General features: G+C 46.0%; 1 non-coding gene across 1 annotated transcript; it reads right to left on the bottom strand.

Moving 5' to 3' along the window:
- Window positions 1-121: 121 nt before the first annotated feature.
- On the bottom strand, window positions 122-284 carry LOC134988489 (U1 spliceosomal RNA). The gene has a single exon (XR_010193948.1). It is a non-coding gene; the product is annotated as a U1 spliceosomal RNA (small nuclear RNA).
- Between the last annotated feature and the right edge of the window lie 18344 nt (window positions 285-18628).

The following is an 18628-nucleotide window of genomic DNA, read 5'->3' as shown; positions in this document are numbered from 1 at the left end:
GGCCCTGCAGCACTACCTGAAGTTTGCATTGTGTGTTGGAAGGCATAGAAGGGAGCGGCTCAAGAAAAGAGAAGTGGAAACAGACAGCAAACTAGGCTGGAGAGAGACCTGAGACAAAGAGATCTGAATTATACGAGAGCCGACCAGGGGAAACACAAATTATGCAGTCAAGTTTCCAACATTTGGGGAAATCACAGGGGCAGCACACCCAGAGTGCAATGGGTGAGCCTTGCCCTGGGAGAAGCACCTACATGATCATAGTATCTCACCTGGCAGGTAAGTAGGAGTTGGGCTAGAGCTGGGGAGGGTCGCTGCTCGGGTACCCCCCTGCGCATTGTGGCGCATACGCATGTGCAGTGCAAACCAAATTGCCCGCTGGGTGAAAATAAATTGAAACGATCTGGTCTGAATAAGCCTCAATCTCTATTCACGGGAGACAGAGGGGCTGGGGCATGGCCAGCAGCTCACAGAGCACCTATAATGACAAAAATGGGAGACATGGCTCATGATCGCGATATACCTGCGAAGGTACGCCCTCTACTGATTGACAGGCAGAGGCATTCGCATTTTCTACAACCACCAATATATTCTGCTGCACTATATCTATATTTGCAAAGCTAATTCTGCTGGGTAATTACAATTGACTACAACCACCAATATATTCTGCTGCACTATATCTATATATGAAAAGCTAATTCTGCTGAGTAATTACAATTGACTACAACCACCAATATATTCTGCTGCACTGTATCTATATATGCAAAGCTAATTCTGCTGGGTAATGCAAATTGAAACATTATTGCATAGTATGTGATTTTTAAGTACTTTTTTAAAGTTTTGAATGATATAGACCCAGTTTAATCTTTGTGGAATGCCTGGTTGTTGTTTTTAAGGTAATTTATTGCCTGGCATTTGAGGGGGTGGGGTGTGGTTACAGATTTCAATTATTGGTTTCACTTGTAATAGTCTTCTACTTAAGTCCAATGGTGTAGGCTGTGCAAAGCCGTTTGGCTGTGCATTTATTGATCCAAGCGTGCATTTTTATCAAAGCGTGATAAAATTGACACATAACAGCAGCGTTCAATCAGCGTTAATTTATCTTCAGCTGATATCGATTGTGAATTGACGTTTCTTCTCTTCTTGTCACCTACAGGTAATTACAATTGACTACAACCACCAATATATTCTGCTGCACTATATCTATATATGCAAAGCTAATTCTGCTGGGTAATGCAAATTGAAACATTATTGCATAGTATGTGATTTTTAAGTACTTTTTTAAAGTTTTGAATGATATAGACCCAGTTTAATCTTTGTGGAATGCCTGGTTGTTGTTTTTAAGGTAATTTATTGCCTGGCATTTGAGGGGGTGGGGTGTGGTTACAGATTTCAATTATTGGTTTCACTTGTAATAGTCTTCTACTTAAGTCCAATGGTGTAGGCTGTGCAAAGCCATTTGGCTGTGCATTTATTGATCTAAGCGTGCATTTTTATCAAAGCGTGATAAAATTGACACATAACAGCAGTGTTCAGTCAGCGTTCAATCGAAGTGAAAAAGAAGGAAAACAGAAGCACACCAATCTAACAAAACAAAGAAAACTGAAGAACTAATAACAAATGTGAGTCACTTACTCCTCAGATCACTCACCTCCTGATTGTTGCATCTGATTACATAGCACAGAACTACCTTACTTGGACATTTCATAAACCATCCATTTCACCTACAAATGCCTGTATCTGTATTATTGTAATTTTGTTTTTTAAGCACAGCTGCACCAATGCAATTTTACCTGCAAACACTTAAAACATCTAACATAATTACCATTGCTTCTTAAACCTCTCACAATCCTTTCATTTCTTACACTCCAAATACATTTCTGCACCCACTTTATCTACGCTTTTGACTCATTTCATACCTTGAAAATCTAATTCACATCTCTCCCACAAACTCATACCCCCTATCCTGTGCCCTCTGGAATGCCAGATCTGTTTGTAACAAACTGGTCCCCACTCATGACCTTTTCATTTCCAACTCCCTACACCTACTAGCCATTACTGAAACTTGGATTATGCCCTCTGACACTACTTCTGCTGCTGCTCTCTCTGCTGGGGGCCTTACATTCACACACACACCCCGACCTGGGGGTCGCCATGGGGGTGGTGTTGGGGTCCTTTTACCTTCTAGTTACTCCTACCAACTCATACCACCAGAACCATCCCTTATATTCTCTACATTTGAGGTCCACGCCATATGCCTCTTCCAACCAGTCCATCTTAGAGTAGCTGTCATTTACCGCCCCCCTGGCACTGCTTCCAAATTCATCGACAACTTTGCTTACTGGCTTCCTCACTTCCTCTCTTCTGACATTCCCACCATTATCCTAGGCGATTTCAACATCCCTATTGACATCCCCACACAATCCCCTGCCTCTAAACTCCTTAACCTCACCTCTTCACTTGGTCTCTCCCAGTGGACCTCCTCACCCTCCCATGTGAATGGGAGCTCACTGGATCTGGTCTTCACTCACCGCTGTGATATTTCTGATTTTTCCAACTCCCCATTTCCCCTCTCTGACCACCACCTGCTCTCCTTCAACCTATCTCTCTCGACTTCCCCATCTCTACCTCCTAAGGCTACCATCACTAAGCGTAACATTGAAGCTATTGACACCACATTCCTTTCCTCCCTGTTTGACTCACTTCTCTCTCCTATTCTCTCTCTCTCATGCCCTGAACAAGCCACTTCCACATACAATGCTTCCCTTACTTCTGCTCTTGACTCTGTTGCTCCACCAACCACTATTCACCCTTGCAAATTAACACCTCAACCCTGGCACACCAAATGCACCAGATATCTGCAAAAATGCTCATGTACTGCTGAGCGACACTGGAGGAAATCACGCTCTAAGGCAGACTTCCTCCATTTCAAACTTATGCTCTCATCCTTCAGTGCTGCCCTTTCTCTTGCTAAACAGTCATACTTCAAGAACCTCATCTCCTCCCAGTCTTCCAACCCCCGGCGCCTCTTTGCCACTCTCAACTCACTCCTCTGCCCACCTCCACCTCGTCTCCCTTCCTCACTCTCTGCTCTTGACTTTGCCACTTACTTCACATCCAAAATTGACTCCATACGTCAGGACATCACATCACACCAGACTATCAGTAACCAGCCTTCTCCCATCCCTTACCAACCCTCCCCATCCCTCGCACCAACTCTGTCATCTTTCTCCCATGCATCTGGAGAGGAAGTCATGGCCCTCATTCATTCCTGTCCCCTCACCACCTCCCCACTTGACCCTATCCCCTCCCGCCTCCTTTGCCACCTCTCTTCTTCTGCTTGTTCCCATCTTTCCCACCTTCTCAATCTCTCCCTCTCATCAGGCACTGTCCCCTCTGCCTTCAAGCACGCTCTCATCTCTCCTATTCTTAAAAAACCTACCCTTGATCCAAACACTCTCTCCAACTACCGACCCATCTCTCTCCTCCCTTTTGCCTCCAAACTCCTTGAGCGTATTGTCTACAACCGCCTTACTTCCTTTCTTTCCTCACACTCACTGCTTGACCCATTCCAGTCTGGCTTCCGTCCTCTCCACTCCACTGAAACTGCCCTTACAAAAGTATGCAATGACCTCCATGCTGCTAAATCTAAGGGACACTACTCTCTACTTATTCTACTTGATCTCTCTGCTGCTTTTGACACTGTGGACCATCCTCTCCTACTGCAAATCCTTCACTCCATTGGTCTGCGTAACACTGCCCTCTCTTGGTTGTCGTCCTACCTTTCTGACCGTTCATTCTCTGTCTCCTCTCATGACTCCACCTCCCCCTCACTTCCACTAACTGTAGGGGTACCCCAAGGTTCTGTCCTTGGTCCTCTTCTCTTCTCTCTCTATACGTCCTCACTAGGTAAGCTCATTAGTTCTTTTGGTTTCCAATATCATCTCTATGCTGATGACACTCAAATCTATCTTTCCTCTCCAGACCTCTCCCCTACTCTCCTCACTCGTATCTTCAACTGTCTCTCTGCTATCTCTTCCTGGATGTCCCAGCGCTTTCTTAAACTTAACATGTCTAAGACCGAGCTGATCATCTTCCCTCCCTCCCGCATAATCTCACCTCCTACAATCTCATTATCTATTGATGGCACTACTATCTCCTCTACCCCCCAAGCGCGCTGTCTTGGAGTAATCCTTGACTCCTCCCTCTCCTTCAAACCACACATTCAGCACCTCTCACAAACCTGCCGTTTTCATCTAAAAAATATTTCCAGGATCAGACTTTTTCTGACCCAGGATGCTACTAAGACTCTTATCCACTCACTGGTCATCTCCAGACTGGACTGCTGTAATCTCTTCCTGACTGGCATTCCTGACAAATACCTCTCTCCACTCCAATCTATCCTCAATGCTGCTGCCCGGCTCATTTTCCTCACCAAACGCACTACGTCCACCTCTCCTCTCTTACTAGTCCTTCACTGGCTCCCCTTCCCTTTCAGAATCCATTTCAAGCTTCTCACACTTGCTTACAAAGCCCTCACCCACTCCTCTCCCATCTACATCTCTGATCTTATCTCGCTTTACACTCCCACCCGTCCTCTTCGCTCTGCTAATGCACACCGACTCTCCTGCCTACGGATTACTTCCTCCCACTCCTACCTCCAAGATTTTTCACGTGCTGCACCACTTCTCTGGAATTCCCTACCTCTCCCCCTCAGACTCTCCACCTCTCTACAAAACTTCAAACGGGCTCTCAAGACCCACTTCTTCACCAAACCCAGCCAAATCTCATCCTAAACCTCTGTTCCATGCTCTCTATGTACCCCATCTGTCTCACCCCTGTCTGTCTACCCCTCCCTTTTAGAATGTAAGCTCTCACGAGCAGGGCCCTCTTCCCTCATGTGCTTACTCTTTTCTTACTTTAATAATCTTCAGCTGCACCAAATCCAGCAGTCTTCTGCCACCTGATACTTATTCCAGTGTCATCTGCTGATGTAGCTATGTTTATTTACCCTGTACTTGTCCTATATTGTCGTCAACTGTAAGTTGCTGTTTTCCTGTTTGATTATTTGTTTATGTACTCTGTAATTGGGCACTGCGGAACCCTTGTGGCGCCATATAAATAAAGGATAATAATAATAATAAATAATATAATATATAGCAGTACGGTACAGTAGGCCACTGCTCTACCTACCTCTGTGTCGTCAAGTATACTATCCATCCATACCTGTGGTGCATTTTAGAAAAAAACATGTCTCGGCAGAGCAATCTATAAATCCATCATTTTTCAGACAGCAACAGTGGGTATTGTAATAGTCACCCAATCCATCACTTTTATAGGGTTACATGCACCCACATGCTACAGCCTGTCTCAATAATTTTACTGTCACGCTGTGTGTGTTTGTGTTTTTATTTGGGTATTTTGTGTTGTTGTAGAACTACAGGTACCAGCAAGCCCGTTATTTCCCCGCCTGCTGGTACTTGAGGTTCTCCAAGTACCAGCAAGCGGGGGAGGCTTGCTGGGCCTTGTAGTTCCACAACGAAAAAACAATATTCTTTTTTTACACACATGGCTATCAGCCCGGCACCCACCACCCAGGGGTGCTGGGGACAGCCTCGGGCTTCACCCCTGGCCCTTGGGTGCCTCGAGGGGAGGAACCTCTTGATTTAAGGGGTCCCCACTCCTCCAGGGAACCCCGGCCAGGGGTGACTAGTTGGAGGGGTAATGCCAGGGCCGCAGGGACCTACATAAAAGTGTCCCCCGGCTGTGGCATTATCTCTCTGGCTAGTGGAGCCCGGTGCTGGTTTTAAAAATATGGGGGACCCCTACATCTATTGTCCCACGTATTTTTGGAACCTGGACCGGTCTAAGAGCCCGGTGCTGGTTGTCTAAATACGGGGAACCCCTGTCCAATTTTTCCCCCAGTATTTAAATAACCAGGACCGGCTCAAAGAGCCCGAGGCTGGTTATACTAAGGAGGGGGGACCTCACGCATTTTTTTAACCCATTCAGACCCTTCTCCTTTAAGTTAATGGAAGCCCTGGACAACAAAATTGCATTCATGTCCTCCTCCCTCACCCTTCCCAGTCCCAAACACTCATTTTTTTTTTCTTTAAAAATTTATAATATATAACGAGAACAATGAGCAGGCAGGCAGCGGGCATTGGCGGCATCGGACTGAGATAGAAATTAGTGGTGGAGGGCTGGGTCAGTTGATTGTGGGCGAGTTTGTAAGCCATTGGCGGTGGCAGCGGGTATCGGCTCAGAGGCAGTAGCGGGCATTGGCTAAGGGTCATCGGCAGGATTCGGCGGACATTATGGCTGTAGTGCCTCACTAGCCACTGACCTCACCGCACGCCACTGTGGGACAGATGTAACATGCAGAGAGAGGTAGATTTGGGAGGGGGAATGTCCTAGCATAACTGTTAATTGCAGTGTAATACTGTAATTCAGCTGTGCAGCATTTGTGGCTAAATGTCAAAGAAGCCAGTATTTACCCTGCATGCAAAACAATAAATGTATTTGAACATACCTCCCAACTATCCCAATTTTTGCAGGACAGTCACTTTTTTGGGGAATGTCCAGCTAACCCAAACAACCCCCCCCCCTTCCCATGGGAAAGGGGTGGGGGGGTGGAAGGCTCCCTGTAGCTTGTTGCTCTGCAAATATGCACATTGTGGGTAATTCAGACCTGATCGCTAGGGTGTGTTTTTTGCATCCCTGTAATCAGGTAGTTGTCGCCTACAGCGGAAGGGAAAATTTGCTGTGCAGGTGTGTGATCACATGTGCACAAGAGCTGCACAGCTCAGCACTTACTCAGCCATTGAGGTGACGTCACAAATCCTCCCACAAAACGCCGGGTCCCTCCAGTGTTTTTCCGGACACTCCCTAGAAACATTCAGTTGCCACCCACACAAACACCCTCTTCTTGTCAATCTTCTTGTGATCTCCGGACCGTCGCACTTACGCATTGTGGCGCATACGCATGTGCAGTGCAAACCAAATTGCCCGCTGGGTGAAAATAAATTGAAGCGATCTGGTCTGAATAAGCCTCAATCTCTATTCACGGGAGACAGAGGGGCTGGGGCATGGCCAGCAGCTCACAGAGCACCTATAATGACAAAAATGGGAGACATGGCTCATGATCGCGATATACCTGCGAAGGTACGCCCTCTACTGATTGACAGGCAGAGGCATTCGCATTTTCTGCGGGGCACCCGGAGAAAATGTAGGCACACGCACAGGATGGACCCTGCGTATATGCCCCCATCCTCTTCATAGTTTTTGCGGTTGGAACGCGTATTACGATCCAAACTGAATTAGGCCCTATGTCTTATATACACGAGCAGTGTGAAAACATCAATCGATGGGGGTAATTCCAAGTTGATCGCAGCAGGAATTTTGTTAGCAGTTGGGCAAAACCATGTGTACTGCAGGGGAGGCAGATATAACATGTGCAGAAAGAGTTAGATTTGGGTGAGTTATTTTGTTTCTGTGCAGGGTAAATACTGACTGCTTTATTTTTACACTGCAAATTAGATTGCAGATTGAACACACCACACCCAAATCTAACTTTCTCTGCACATGTTAAATCTGCCTTCCCTGCAGTGCACATAGGTGGTCATTCCGAGTTGTTCGCTCGGTAATTTTCTTCGCATCGCAGCGATTTTCCGCTTAATGCGCATGCGCAATGTTCACACTGCGACTGCGCCAAGTAAATTTGCTATGCAGTTAGGAATATTACTCACGGTTTTTTCATCGTTCTGGTGATCGTAATGTGATTGACAGGAAGTGGGTGTTTCTGGGCGGAAACAGGCCGTTTTAGGGGCGTGTGGGAAAAAATGCTACCGTTTCTGGGAAAAACGCGGGAGTGGCTGGAGAAACGGAGGAGTGTCTGGGCGAACGCTGGGTGTGTTTGTGACGTCAAACCAGGAACGACAAGCACTGAACTGATCGCACTGGCAGAGTAAGTCTCGAGCTACTCAGAAACTGCACAGAGATGTCTTATCGCAATATTGCAAATCTTTCGTTCGCAATTTTAAGATGCTAAGATTCACTCCCAGTAGGCGGCAGCTTAGCGTGTGCAATGCTGCTAAAAGCAGCTTGCGAGCGAACAACTCGGAATGAGGGCCATGGGGGGTAATTCTGAGTTGATCGCAGCAGGATTTTTGTTAGCAGTTGGGCAAAACCATGTGCACTGCATTTACGAACAGATGATTTTTTATATAAATTTTAAAATGTTAGTAAATGTGTGTTTTTTTTTTCAACCTGGAAGCCCAACATCGATTAAGATCGATCTTAAATAGACCCCTGGGTTTTAAGGATAACCATGGTTGAGTCCAATGGTTAATTCACATTGACCGAAGTTCTAATTAAGTCACCTGTGCTCAAGCATGATATCCTTAAAATCTGGATTGCAATGACAGCATTTTGGAACTATGCCTAAGGGTTTAATTTTTACATTTATCCACTGACAATAAATCTACCTACAATATCCCTGTAACTGTTATGATTACAGTATTTCACTAAATAATTTAATTTGCTGAACCTTCTGTAAAAAGAAATATTAAGCTGCTGTAATTCCCAGATGCAGCAAATTTGTTAGCTAGTGGGCAAAACCATGTGCACTGCAGGGTTGGGGGGGGGGCAGATATAACATTTGCAGAGAGATTTAGGTGGGTTATATTGTTTGTGTGCAGGGTAAATACTGGCTGTTTTGTTTTTACACTGCAATTTAGATTTCAGTTTGAACACACCGCACCAAAATCTAACTCTCTCTGCACATATTATACACCCCCCCCCCCCTGCAGTGTACATGGTTTTAGCTAATACATTTGCTGCTGTGATCAGATCTGAGTTAAGCCCTATGTATTTGGCACTGGCAAAGGGTTAGAGGCCTTGCTGTAGAGCTCACACCTTTCTTATCATGCATTGTAATATTTCCTATGTCCTGATGTTGTGCTCTCTGCTCCATCCAAGTAAACAGCAATGTAGCATGGCTATCAAAGAGCGTGAAGATTGCAGATTTCCTGGGATTAATGCTAAGGAATGCTATTCCAGAGGCTGCTGCTTTAATTCAAGTGTCACTGGGGTTAAATGGTGTTTTTACCTTAAAAACACAGGTAGAGTATATAGTACAGTGGTAAAGTGGGAGCATGTAGTGCTATTGATTACAGTTTTGATGGAGCTTAAACATGGATAAGGTCCATGGCTCTAAGAGTTTATCTTGTGTATCCTTTATTCTTAGTCATGGTCAGATAAGATTAGAAAATACCATTTAAGTGGAAATTTCCTGTTAGCTGTTTTTCAGTTTGCTCAACTGTCTGATTAACTGGTCCTAAAAAAGGACCAAAGGCGCTAAATTGCCCTGTGATCTAGCTAAATTGCCCCAGTTAAAAAAAAAAAAAAACTAAGCTGCTGTAATTCCTGGATGTTTCCTTACTGCATCAACAGGAAGTGACAAGAAACAATGTAATGTGGAACCGTACAGCAGAAGGGATTGCGGCTACCCCACAATAAGTGCAGCGGAATGTAAGAAGAGAAATTGTTGCTTTGACTGCAGCATTCCCGGGGTTAACTGGTGTTTCTTCAAGTCACAAGGTATGGAGCTGCTGTATAGTTACTCGCAAGTCAGTAGTTGTATGATGCTCACACCTGTTAAACTGGATACACACAGAATGCCCTACACAGGGGGTGAAATGAGCGCCCCCCCCCCCCCCCGTACGCTCAGCACACATCACGCTGTGCTGAGCGGGGGCAGAGATGTGTGCTGAGCAGTTCGCTCAGCACACATCTCTCCCCAAAATCGGGCCGTGAATACGGACCTTTAAACTGGATCCACACTTAGATTATCTGTCCAATTTTTTTTTTCTAGTTGAAACAAAATTATGCTAATATGTGGCAGCAAATGACAATTGACCATTTGCTCACAAACACTGGAAAACATCCAAAAATGGTCATTTAGATAAATTGGTTAAATCCATTTCATTTAGCTAATTTATCCAAACTACCTTTATTGTATCTTTGTGGGTGAATGATGTGTGGGTCAGTGTTGAGGGTGGTGGAGGAGATGGGTAATAGGCACAGCAGGGTGTGGACAGTCAAATAGTGTGCTTAGAGGTTCAGAGTCATTGTATGAGACTCTGGCAACAGTGACTTGATGAGTCTGGTGTCCATAGGGTGGGACGCATTAACCTTTTTATGCTATTGAAATTGTTCTCCTCCTGACCGACGCAGTTCCTTGCTCCGAGGTTGGTGTATTGTCCTGTTGCAGCGCCTCTCCACTGTGGTCACAGTGAGCTGTGTGGTGTTGCTGGCGCATGCCAATCTCCCCCCAACCTCCCTCTTGCATTTCAGACCTACGTACGCATGATGGGATCTTGTATGATATGCGCGTGTGCTGTAGAGATGAAAGTGGGGGTGAGGAGGCAGATCGTGAGATGGGGAAACTTTGTGGACTGTTAGCAAAGGGGAGCACTGGGCAATCTGAGTTGCAAAGAGGGCAGCAGAAGAGGTTATTGCATGTGCACTGGTGACAGGTCCATCCTTGGTGGCCAGCCTCAGTGGTAAAGGGGTACATGAGCTAGTGTCCCTTGGCCAGCCATGTACCATGGCCACCTCCCTACCTCCTATATATTCTCCCTGATCTGTCACTTTGTTACGGTCTGCTGCTGGCACTGGTGTATCGTCCTGCAGATGCCGTCTCCGCCCATTGCTGTGACTTCCCCCAGAGTTAGCCACACAGAGTGACAGATCTGGGAAAATATATAGGAGATCATTACTTTCACTTGCAGCCTACCTTATTTTTTGCAGCCTAGCATGCTCCTGACCCCTTCTCTCACTAATACTTATACAACATTCATGAACTCATCTTAAGGTTTCTTTATTATTCAGTCACACTGTCTTGGATCCAAACCATTTCCTGTGGCATTGCAGTCAAACAATTGAGCTATTTACCCTTGCATAGAAAGGTATAATCTAAGCTAGAGAATTCTATTTGGAGCTCACCTTGTACTTTGTGAAGAAATAATCAGCTTTGTGGCTGAGCAGATATATGGAGTGTGTGGCTGCACACTGCATTGATCTGCTGAGTTGCAATGCTAATAATTTTTTTTTTTTGCAAAGTACCAATAGCTTCATTGTGAAGGTGGAAAGAAGGGTGTTACGGCATGGAATGTACAAACTGCGAGACCCTGCTGGTAGCGCCTTTGTCTATTTAGTAGGAAGGGCACGTAACAGCCGGGGGGCAATGGAGGAAGCCCCTTTAGGGCTGGAGCCCGGCGGAAACTGACTCCGTTGTCTCTGGCAGTTCCGCCCCTGGACTAGAGGAATGGTCAAGAACATGGCAACATTTAATGCCAAAAAATGCAAAATCATACACGTCTCAAAAATGCAAAGGCTAACTATAATATTAAGGGCATTATAATGGCAAGAGGAAAGCTATCTAAGTATTACTATTTCAGGTGAGCAATGTAACAAAGCAATAGGAAAGGCAAGTCAGATGCTTGTTTGCATAGGTTAAAGAACCAGTAGCAGAAAAAAGTAATACAGGTTGAGTATCCCATATCCAAATATTCCGAAATACGGAATATTCCGAAATACGGACTTTTTTGAGTGAGACTGAGATAGTTAAACCTTTGTGTTTTGATGGCTCAGTGTACACAAACTTTGTTTAATACTCAAAGTTATTAAAAATATTGTATTAAATGAACTTCAGACTGTGTGTATAAGGTGTATATGAAACATAAATGAATTCTGTGAATGTACACACACTTTGTTTAATGCACAAAGTTATAAAAAATATTGGCTAAAATGACCTTCAGGCTGTGTGTATAAGGTGTATATGAAACATAAATGCCTTCTGTGCTTAGATTTAGGTCCCATCACCATAATATCTCGTTATGGTATGCAATTATTCCAAAATACAGAAAAATCCGATATCCAAAATTCCTCTGGTCCCAAGCATTTTGGATAAGGGATACTCAACCTGTAATGCCACTGTATAGGTCCTTGGTACAGCCACATTTAGAATCCTGTGTTCAGTTCCAGAAGCCATATCTCCAGAAGGCTGTAAATACATTAGGGCAACTAAAATTGTGCATGCCCTACATCACAAAACTTACCTGGAAATACTAAAAAATGTTGATGTGTATAGTTTGGAGAAGGGAAGAGGGAACATACAGTAATAGAAACATTTAAATATATAGGGAGGAATGTAATAGGGTGTGAGAATCAGAAAGTGAGAGATTTTGTGTTTTTTCCTGTTGTTTTTTGTTTTTTTTGTTTGATTGTTTGTTTTTAAAGTGGCAATCCTTTACATGGCAAAACCAGGTTGATATTTGCCATGTAAAGGATTGCCACCGTGGGCATGTGTAGAAGGGGCACTGCTACTGTTGGCATTATGTGTGTAAGCTGCACTGATATGGTGGTTATGTGTATAAAGGGCACTGCGACTGTGGGTATTATTATTATTATTATTATTATTACATGCGGTGTAATGACAATAAGATAGTGCTACTGTGTGGCGTATTTTGATTTGGGGTGCTATTGTGTGGCCATGCCCCTTCCTTGTGATACCACACCTTCTTTTTTTAAGGAGCGCACTGTCCCTTTATTAAGTATTGGAGAGAGGGCCCAAATTAATAGTTTGCAGGGAGGCGCCAAACACCCTAGCACTGGCCCTTTGGTAGGGGACAGGATTTGCTTCTGCTTGTGCACATATGTTATGATTGCCAGCCAACAGCACTGGTTTTGCCTATAACACTAACTATAAATATTTTGAATTGGTCCTGGACCACCAATCCAAGGCACCCCTGCAAGTGTCCTGAGGCACCCCAGGGTGCAGTTTGAGAACCACTGGTATAGTGAGTACCCAGGATAATTATTGTAGCTGGTCTGCGGGTAACAGCTCTCAGATCCACTTCTAGAAAAAATGCAGCAATGTAATTTGAGTGACAAACTGCAGAGATGAACCCTTTCTGTGACTGCTGCACAGGGATCACACAAACTCTATTCATAGGGCTGACTTCACTTAGGGGAGATGTTCTCACCCCGCAAAGAAGTGCGAGTATATACCGCACTTACGGTACCATTGGATTTACAGATATTTTCTTGCAATACACTATGGGGGTCATTCTGAGTTGATTGCTCGCTAGCAGTTTTTAGCAGCCATGCAAACGCATTGTCGCTGCCCACTGGAGAGTGTATATTCACTTTGGAGAAGTGCGAATACTTGAGTAGCAGAGCGCCTGCAAAATCGTTTCAAAATAAGACCAGCACTGTAGTTACACTTCGTGTGCGTTGATTCTAACAACCGAGGGACGGCTTTTGATGTCACACACCCATCCAGCGAATGCCCAGCCACGTCTGCATTTCTTCTGCCACGCCTGCATTTTTCCAAGCACTCCCTGAAAACGGTCAGTTGACACCCAGAAACGCCCTCTTTCTGTCAATCTCCTTGTGGCCTGTTCTGTGATTGGAATAATCGCTAGAACTAGTGCAAAACCACAATGGACTTTGTACCCGTACGATGCGCATGCACATTACGGAGCATGCGCATGCACAGATTAGCCATTTTTTTTCAACTGATTGCTACGCAGCGAACAACGGCAGCAAGCGATCAACTCGGAATGACCCCCTATATACATAGAAACATGGATTTTTACTGCAGGAATTATGGTTAGTTTAGGGGTATCGGTTAGGGTCAACAGAGGTGTAGCTAGGGGTCCAAGCGCCCCTGGCAAAGTAAGGGACTGGCGCCCCCCCTTTCGATAAAGCATTGCAGTCCATTGGCGGTTACCATGTTGGAGCCACAGCAACTGACCCCCTCCCCCACACGCTGCCCTACATCATCGGCTGGGATTCACTGTTGGTGTGAAGCCACTGGGAACATTCTGGTAGCATTAGCAGCAGCCTGTGTCATAGATAGGGAAGGCAGAAGGTTAACTAGCTAATAGCAGTCTGTTGGCAGCAGAGGCTGGGCGGGGGGCTGAGAATGAGCCAACGCTGATCAGTGTCCAGTCTGCTCAGACAAAAATATTTTGTGATCAGGGCTGGTTCTAGACCAAAGGAGCCAATGGCAAAAATTTCCTTTGGCACCCCCCCCCCCCCCCCCCCACACACACACACACATACACACACACACACACACACACACACACACACACACAAAAAAGAACATATCCCAGTTTAACATAACGCTATGTGGTGCAAGGTGTGGAGCTGGTCACTTGTATCAGACCTCTGACATTTGCCTTTTCACCCATATTGCATACTTTTTCTTGCAGGTTGTGTCTTAATTCAAGAAGTGTTCTAAGTACTTCAGCTTAGTATCTTTACTGACCCCTCTTTACCCCACACTACATAACTGACCCCTCTATACCCTACACTACATCACTGACCTTTCTATAACCATCACTGCATTACTGACCCCTCTATTAGAGATCTGCACTTGAAATTTTTCGGGTTTTGTGTTTTGGTTTTGGGTTCGGTTCCGCGGCCGTGTTTTGGGTTCGACCGCGTTTTGGCAAAACCTCACCGAATTTTTTTTGTCGGATTCGGGTGTGTTTTGGATTCGGGTGTTTTTTTCAAAAAACACTAAAAAACAGCTTAAATCATAGAATTTGGGGGTCATTTTGATCCCAAAGTATTATTAACCTCAAAAACCATAATTTCCACTCATTTTCAGTCTATTCTGAATGCCTCACACCTCACAATATTATTTTTAGTCCTAAAATTTGCACCGAGGTCGCTGGATGACTAAGCTAAGCGACCCTAGTGGCCGACACAAACACCTGGCCCATCTAGGAGTGGCACTGCAGTGTCACGCAGGATGGCCCTTCCAAAAAACACTCCCCAAACAGCACATGACACAAAGAAAAAAAGAGGCGCAATGAGGTAGCTGTGTGAGTAAGCTAAGCGACCCCAGCGGCCGACACAAACACCTGGCCCATCTAGGAGTGTCACTGCAGTGTCACGCAGGATGGCCCTTCCAAAAAACACTCCCCAAACAGCACATGACGCAAAGAAAAAAAGAGGCGCAATGAGGTAGCCGTGTGAGTAAGATAAGCGACCCTAGTGGCCGACACAAACACCTGGCCCATCTAGGAGTGGCACTGCAGTGTCACGCAGGATGGCCCTTCCAAAAAACACTCCCCAAACAGCACATGACGCAAAGAAAAAAAGAGGCGCAATGAGGTAGCTGTGTGAGTAAGATAAGCGACCCTAGTGGCCGACACAAACACCTGGCCCATCTAGGAGAGGCACTGCAGTGTCACGCAGGATGGCCCTTCAAAAAAATACTCCCCAAACAGCACATGACGCAAAGAAAAATGAAAGAAAAAAGAGGTGCAAGATGGAATTGTCCTTGGGCCCTCCCACCCACCCTTATGTTGTATAAACAGGACATGCACACTTTAACCAACCCATCATTTCAGTGACAGGGTCTGCCACACGACTGTGACTGAAATGACGGGTTGGTTTGGACCCCCACCAAAAAAGAAGCAATTAATCTCTCCTTGCACAAACTGGCTCTACAGAGGCAAGATGTCCACCTCATCATCATCCTCCGATATATCACCGTGTACATCCCCCTCCTCACAGATTATCAATTCGTCCCCACTGGAATCCACCATCTCAGCTCCCTGTGTACTTTGTGGAGGCAATTGCTGCTGGTCAATGTCTCCACGGAGGAATTGATTATAATTCATTTTAATGAACATCATCTTCTCCACATTTTCTGGAAGTAACCTCGTACGCCGATTGCTGACAAGGTGAGCGGCGGCACTAAACACTCTTTCGGAGTACACACTTGTGGGAGGGCAACTTAGGCAGAATAAAGCCAGTTTGTGCAAGGGCCTCCAAATTGCCTCTTTTTCCTGCCAGTATAAGTACGGACTGTCTGACGTGCCTACTTGGATGCGGTCACTCATATAATCCTCCACCATTCTTTCAATGGGGAGAGAATCATATGCAGTGCCAGTAGACGACATGTCCGACTCCGTAATCGTTGTCAGGTCCTTCAGTCCGGACCAGATGTCAGCATCAGCAGTCGCTCCAGACTGCCCTGCATCACCGCCAGCGGGTGGGCTCGGAATTCTGAGCCTTTTCCTCGCACCCCCAGTTGCGGGAGAATGTGAAGGAGGAGATGTTGACAGGTCGCGTTCCGCTTGACTTGACAATTTTCTCACCAGCAGGTCTTTGAACCCCAGCAGACTTGTGTGTGCCAGAAAGAGAGATCCAAGGTAGGTTTTAAATCTAGGATCGAGCACGGTGGCCAAAATGTAGTGCTCTGATTTCAACGGATTGACCACCCGTGAATCCTTGTTAAGCGAATTAAGGGCTCCATCCACAAGTCCCACATGCCTAGCGGAATCGCTCTGTGTTAGCTCCTCCTTCAATGTCTCCAGCTTCTTCTGCAAAAGCCTGATGAGGGGAATGACCTGACTCAGGCTGGCAGTGTCTGAACTGACTTCACGTGTGGCAAGTTCAAAGAGCAGCAGAACCTTGCACAACGTTGAAATCATTCTCCACTGCGCTTGAGACAGGTGCATTCCACCTCCTATATCGTGCTCAATTGTATAGGCTTGAATGGCCTTTTGCTGCTCCTCCAACCTCTGAAGCATATATAGGGTTGAATTCCACCTCGTTACCACTTCTTGCTTCAGATGATGGCAGGGCAGGTTCAGGCGTTTTTGGTGTTGCTCCAGTCTTCTGTACGTGGTGCCTGTACACCGAAAGTGTCCCGCAATTCTTCTGGCCACCGACAGCATCTCTTGCACGCCCCTCTCGTTTTTTAAATAATTCTGCACCACCAAATTCAAGGTATGTGCAAAACATGGGACGTGCTGGAATTTGCCCATATTTAATGCACACACAATATTGCTGGCGTTGTCCGATGCCACAAATCCACAGGAGAGTCCAATTGGGGTAAGCCATTCCGCGATGATCTTCCTCAGTTGCCGTAAGAGGTTTTCAGCTGTGTGCGTATTCTGGAAACCGGTGATACAAAGCTTAGCCTGCCTAGGAAAGAGTTGGCGTTTGCGAGATGCTGCTACTGGTGCCGCCGCTGCTGTTCTTGCGGCGGGAGTCCATACATCTACCCAGTGGGCTGTCACAGTCATATAGTCCTGACCCTGCCCTGCTCCACTTGTCCAGATGTCCGTGGTTAAGTGGACATTGGGTACAACTGCATTTTTTAGGACACTGGTGAGTCTTTTTCTGACGTCCGTGTACATTCTCGGTATCGCCTGCCTAGAGAAGTGGAACCTAGATGGTATTTGGTAACGGGGGCACACTACCTCAAGAAATTGTCTAGTTCCCTGTGAACTAACGGCGGATACCGGACGCACGTCTAACACCAACATAGTTGTCAAGGCCTCAGTTATCCGCTTTGCAACAGGATGACTGCTGTGATATTTCATCTTCCTCGCAAAGGACTGTTGGACAGTCAATTGCTTGGTGGAAGTAGTAAAAGTGGGCTTACGACTTCCCCTCTGGGATGACCATCGACTCCCAGCAGCAACAACAGCAGCGCCAGCAGCAGTAGGCGTTACACGCAAGGATGCATCGGAGGAATCCCAGGCAGGAGAGGACTCGTCAGAATTGCCAGTGACATGGCCTGCAGGACTATTGGCATTCCTGGGGAAGGAGGAAATTGACACTGAGGGAGTTGGTGGGGTGGTTTGCGTGAGCTTGGTTACAAGAGGAAGGGATTTACTGGTCAGTGGACTGCTTCCGCTGTCGCCCAAAGTTTTTGAACTTGTCACTGACTTATTATGAATGCGCTGCAGGTGACGTATAAGGGAGGATGTTCCGAGGTGGTTAACGTCCTTACCCCTACTTATTACAGCTTGACAAAGGCAACACACGGCTTGACACCTGTTGTCCGCATTTCTGTTGAAATACTTCCACACCGAAGAGCTGATTTTTTTGGTATTTTCACCAGGCATGTCAATGGCCATATTCCTCCCACGGACAACAGGTGTCTCCCCGGGTGCCTGACTTAAACAAACCACCTCACCATCAGAATCCTCCTGGTCAATTTCCTCCCCAGCGCCAGCAACACCCATATCCTCCTCATCCTGGTGTACTTCAACACTGACATCTTCAATCTGACTATCAGGAACTGGACTGCGGGTGCTCCTTCCAGCACTTGCAGGGGGCGTGCAATGGTGGAAGGCGCATGCTCTTCACGTCCAGTGTTGGGAAGGTCAGGCATCGCAACCGACACAATTGGACTCTCCTTGTGGATTTGGGATTTCGAAGAACGCACAGTTCTTTGCTGTGCTTTTGCCAGCTTGAGTCTTTTAATTTTTCTAGCGAGAGGCTTCCATCCTCATGTGAAGCTGAACCACTAGCCATGAACATAGGCCAGGGCCTCAGCCGTTCCTTGCCACTCCGTGTGGTAAATGGCATATTGGCAAGTTTACGCTTCTCCTCCGACAATTTTATTTTAGATTTTTGAGTCCTTTTTTTACTGATATTTGGTGTTTTGGATTTTACATGCTCTGTACTATGACATTGGGCATCGGCCTTGGCAGACAACGTTGCTGGCATTTCATTGTCTCGGCCATGACTAGTGGCAGCAGCTTCAGCACGAGGTGGAAGTCGATCTTGATCTTTCCCTATTTTT

Source organism: Pseudophryne corroboree, unplaced genomic scaffold (assembly GCF_028390025.1).
Source record: "Pseudophryne corroboree isolate aPseCor3 unplaced genomic scaffold, aPseCor3.hap2 scaffold_1068, whole genome shotgun sequence".
Taxonomy (NCBI): Eukaryota; Metazoa; Chordata; class Amphibia; order Anura; family Myobatrachidae; genus Pseudophryne; species Pseudophryne corroboree.
The sequence above is the reverse complement of the archived record's forward strand: the minus strand, read 5'-3'. Positions and strand labels throughout refer to the sequence as shown.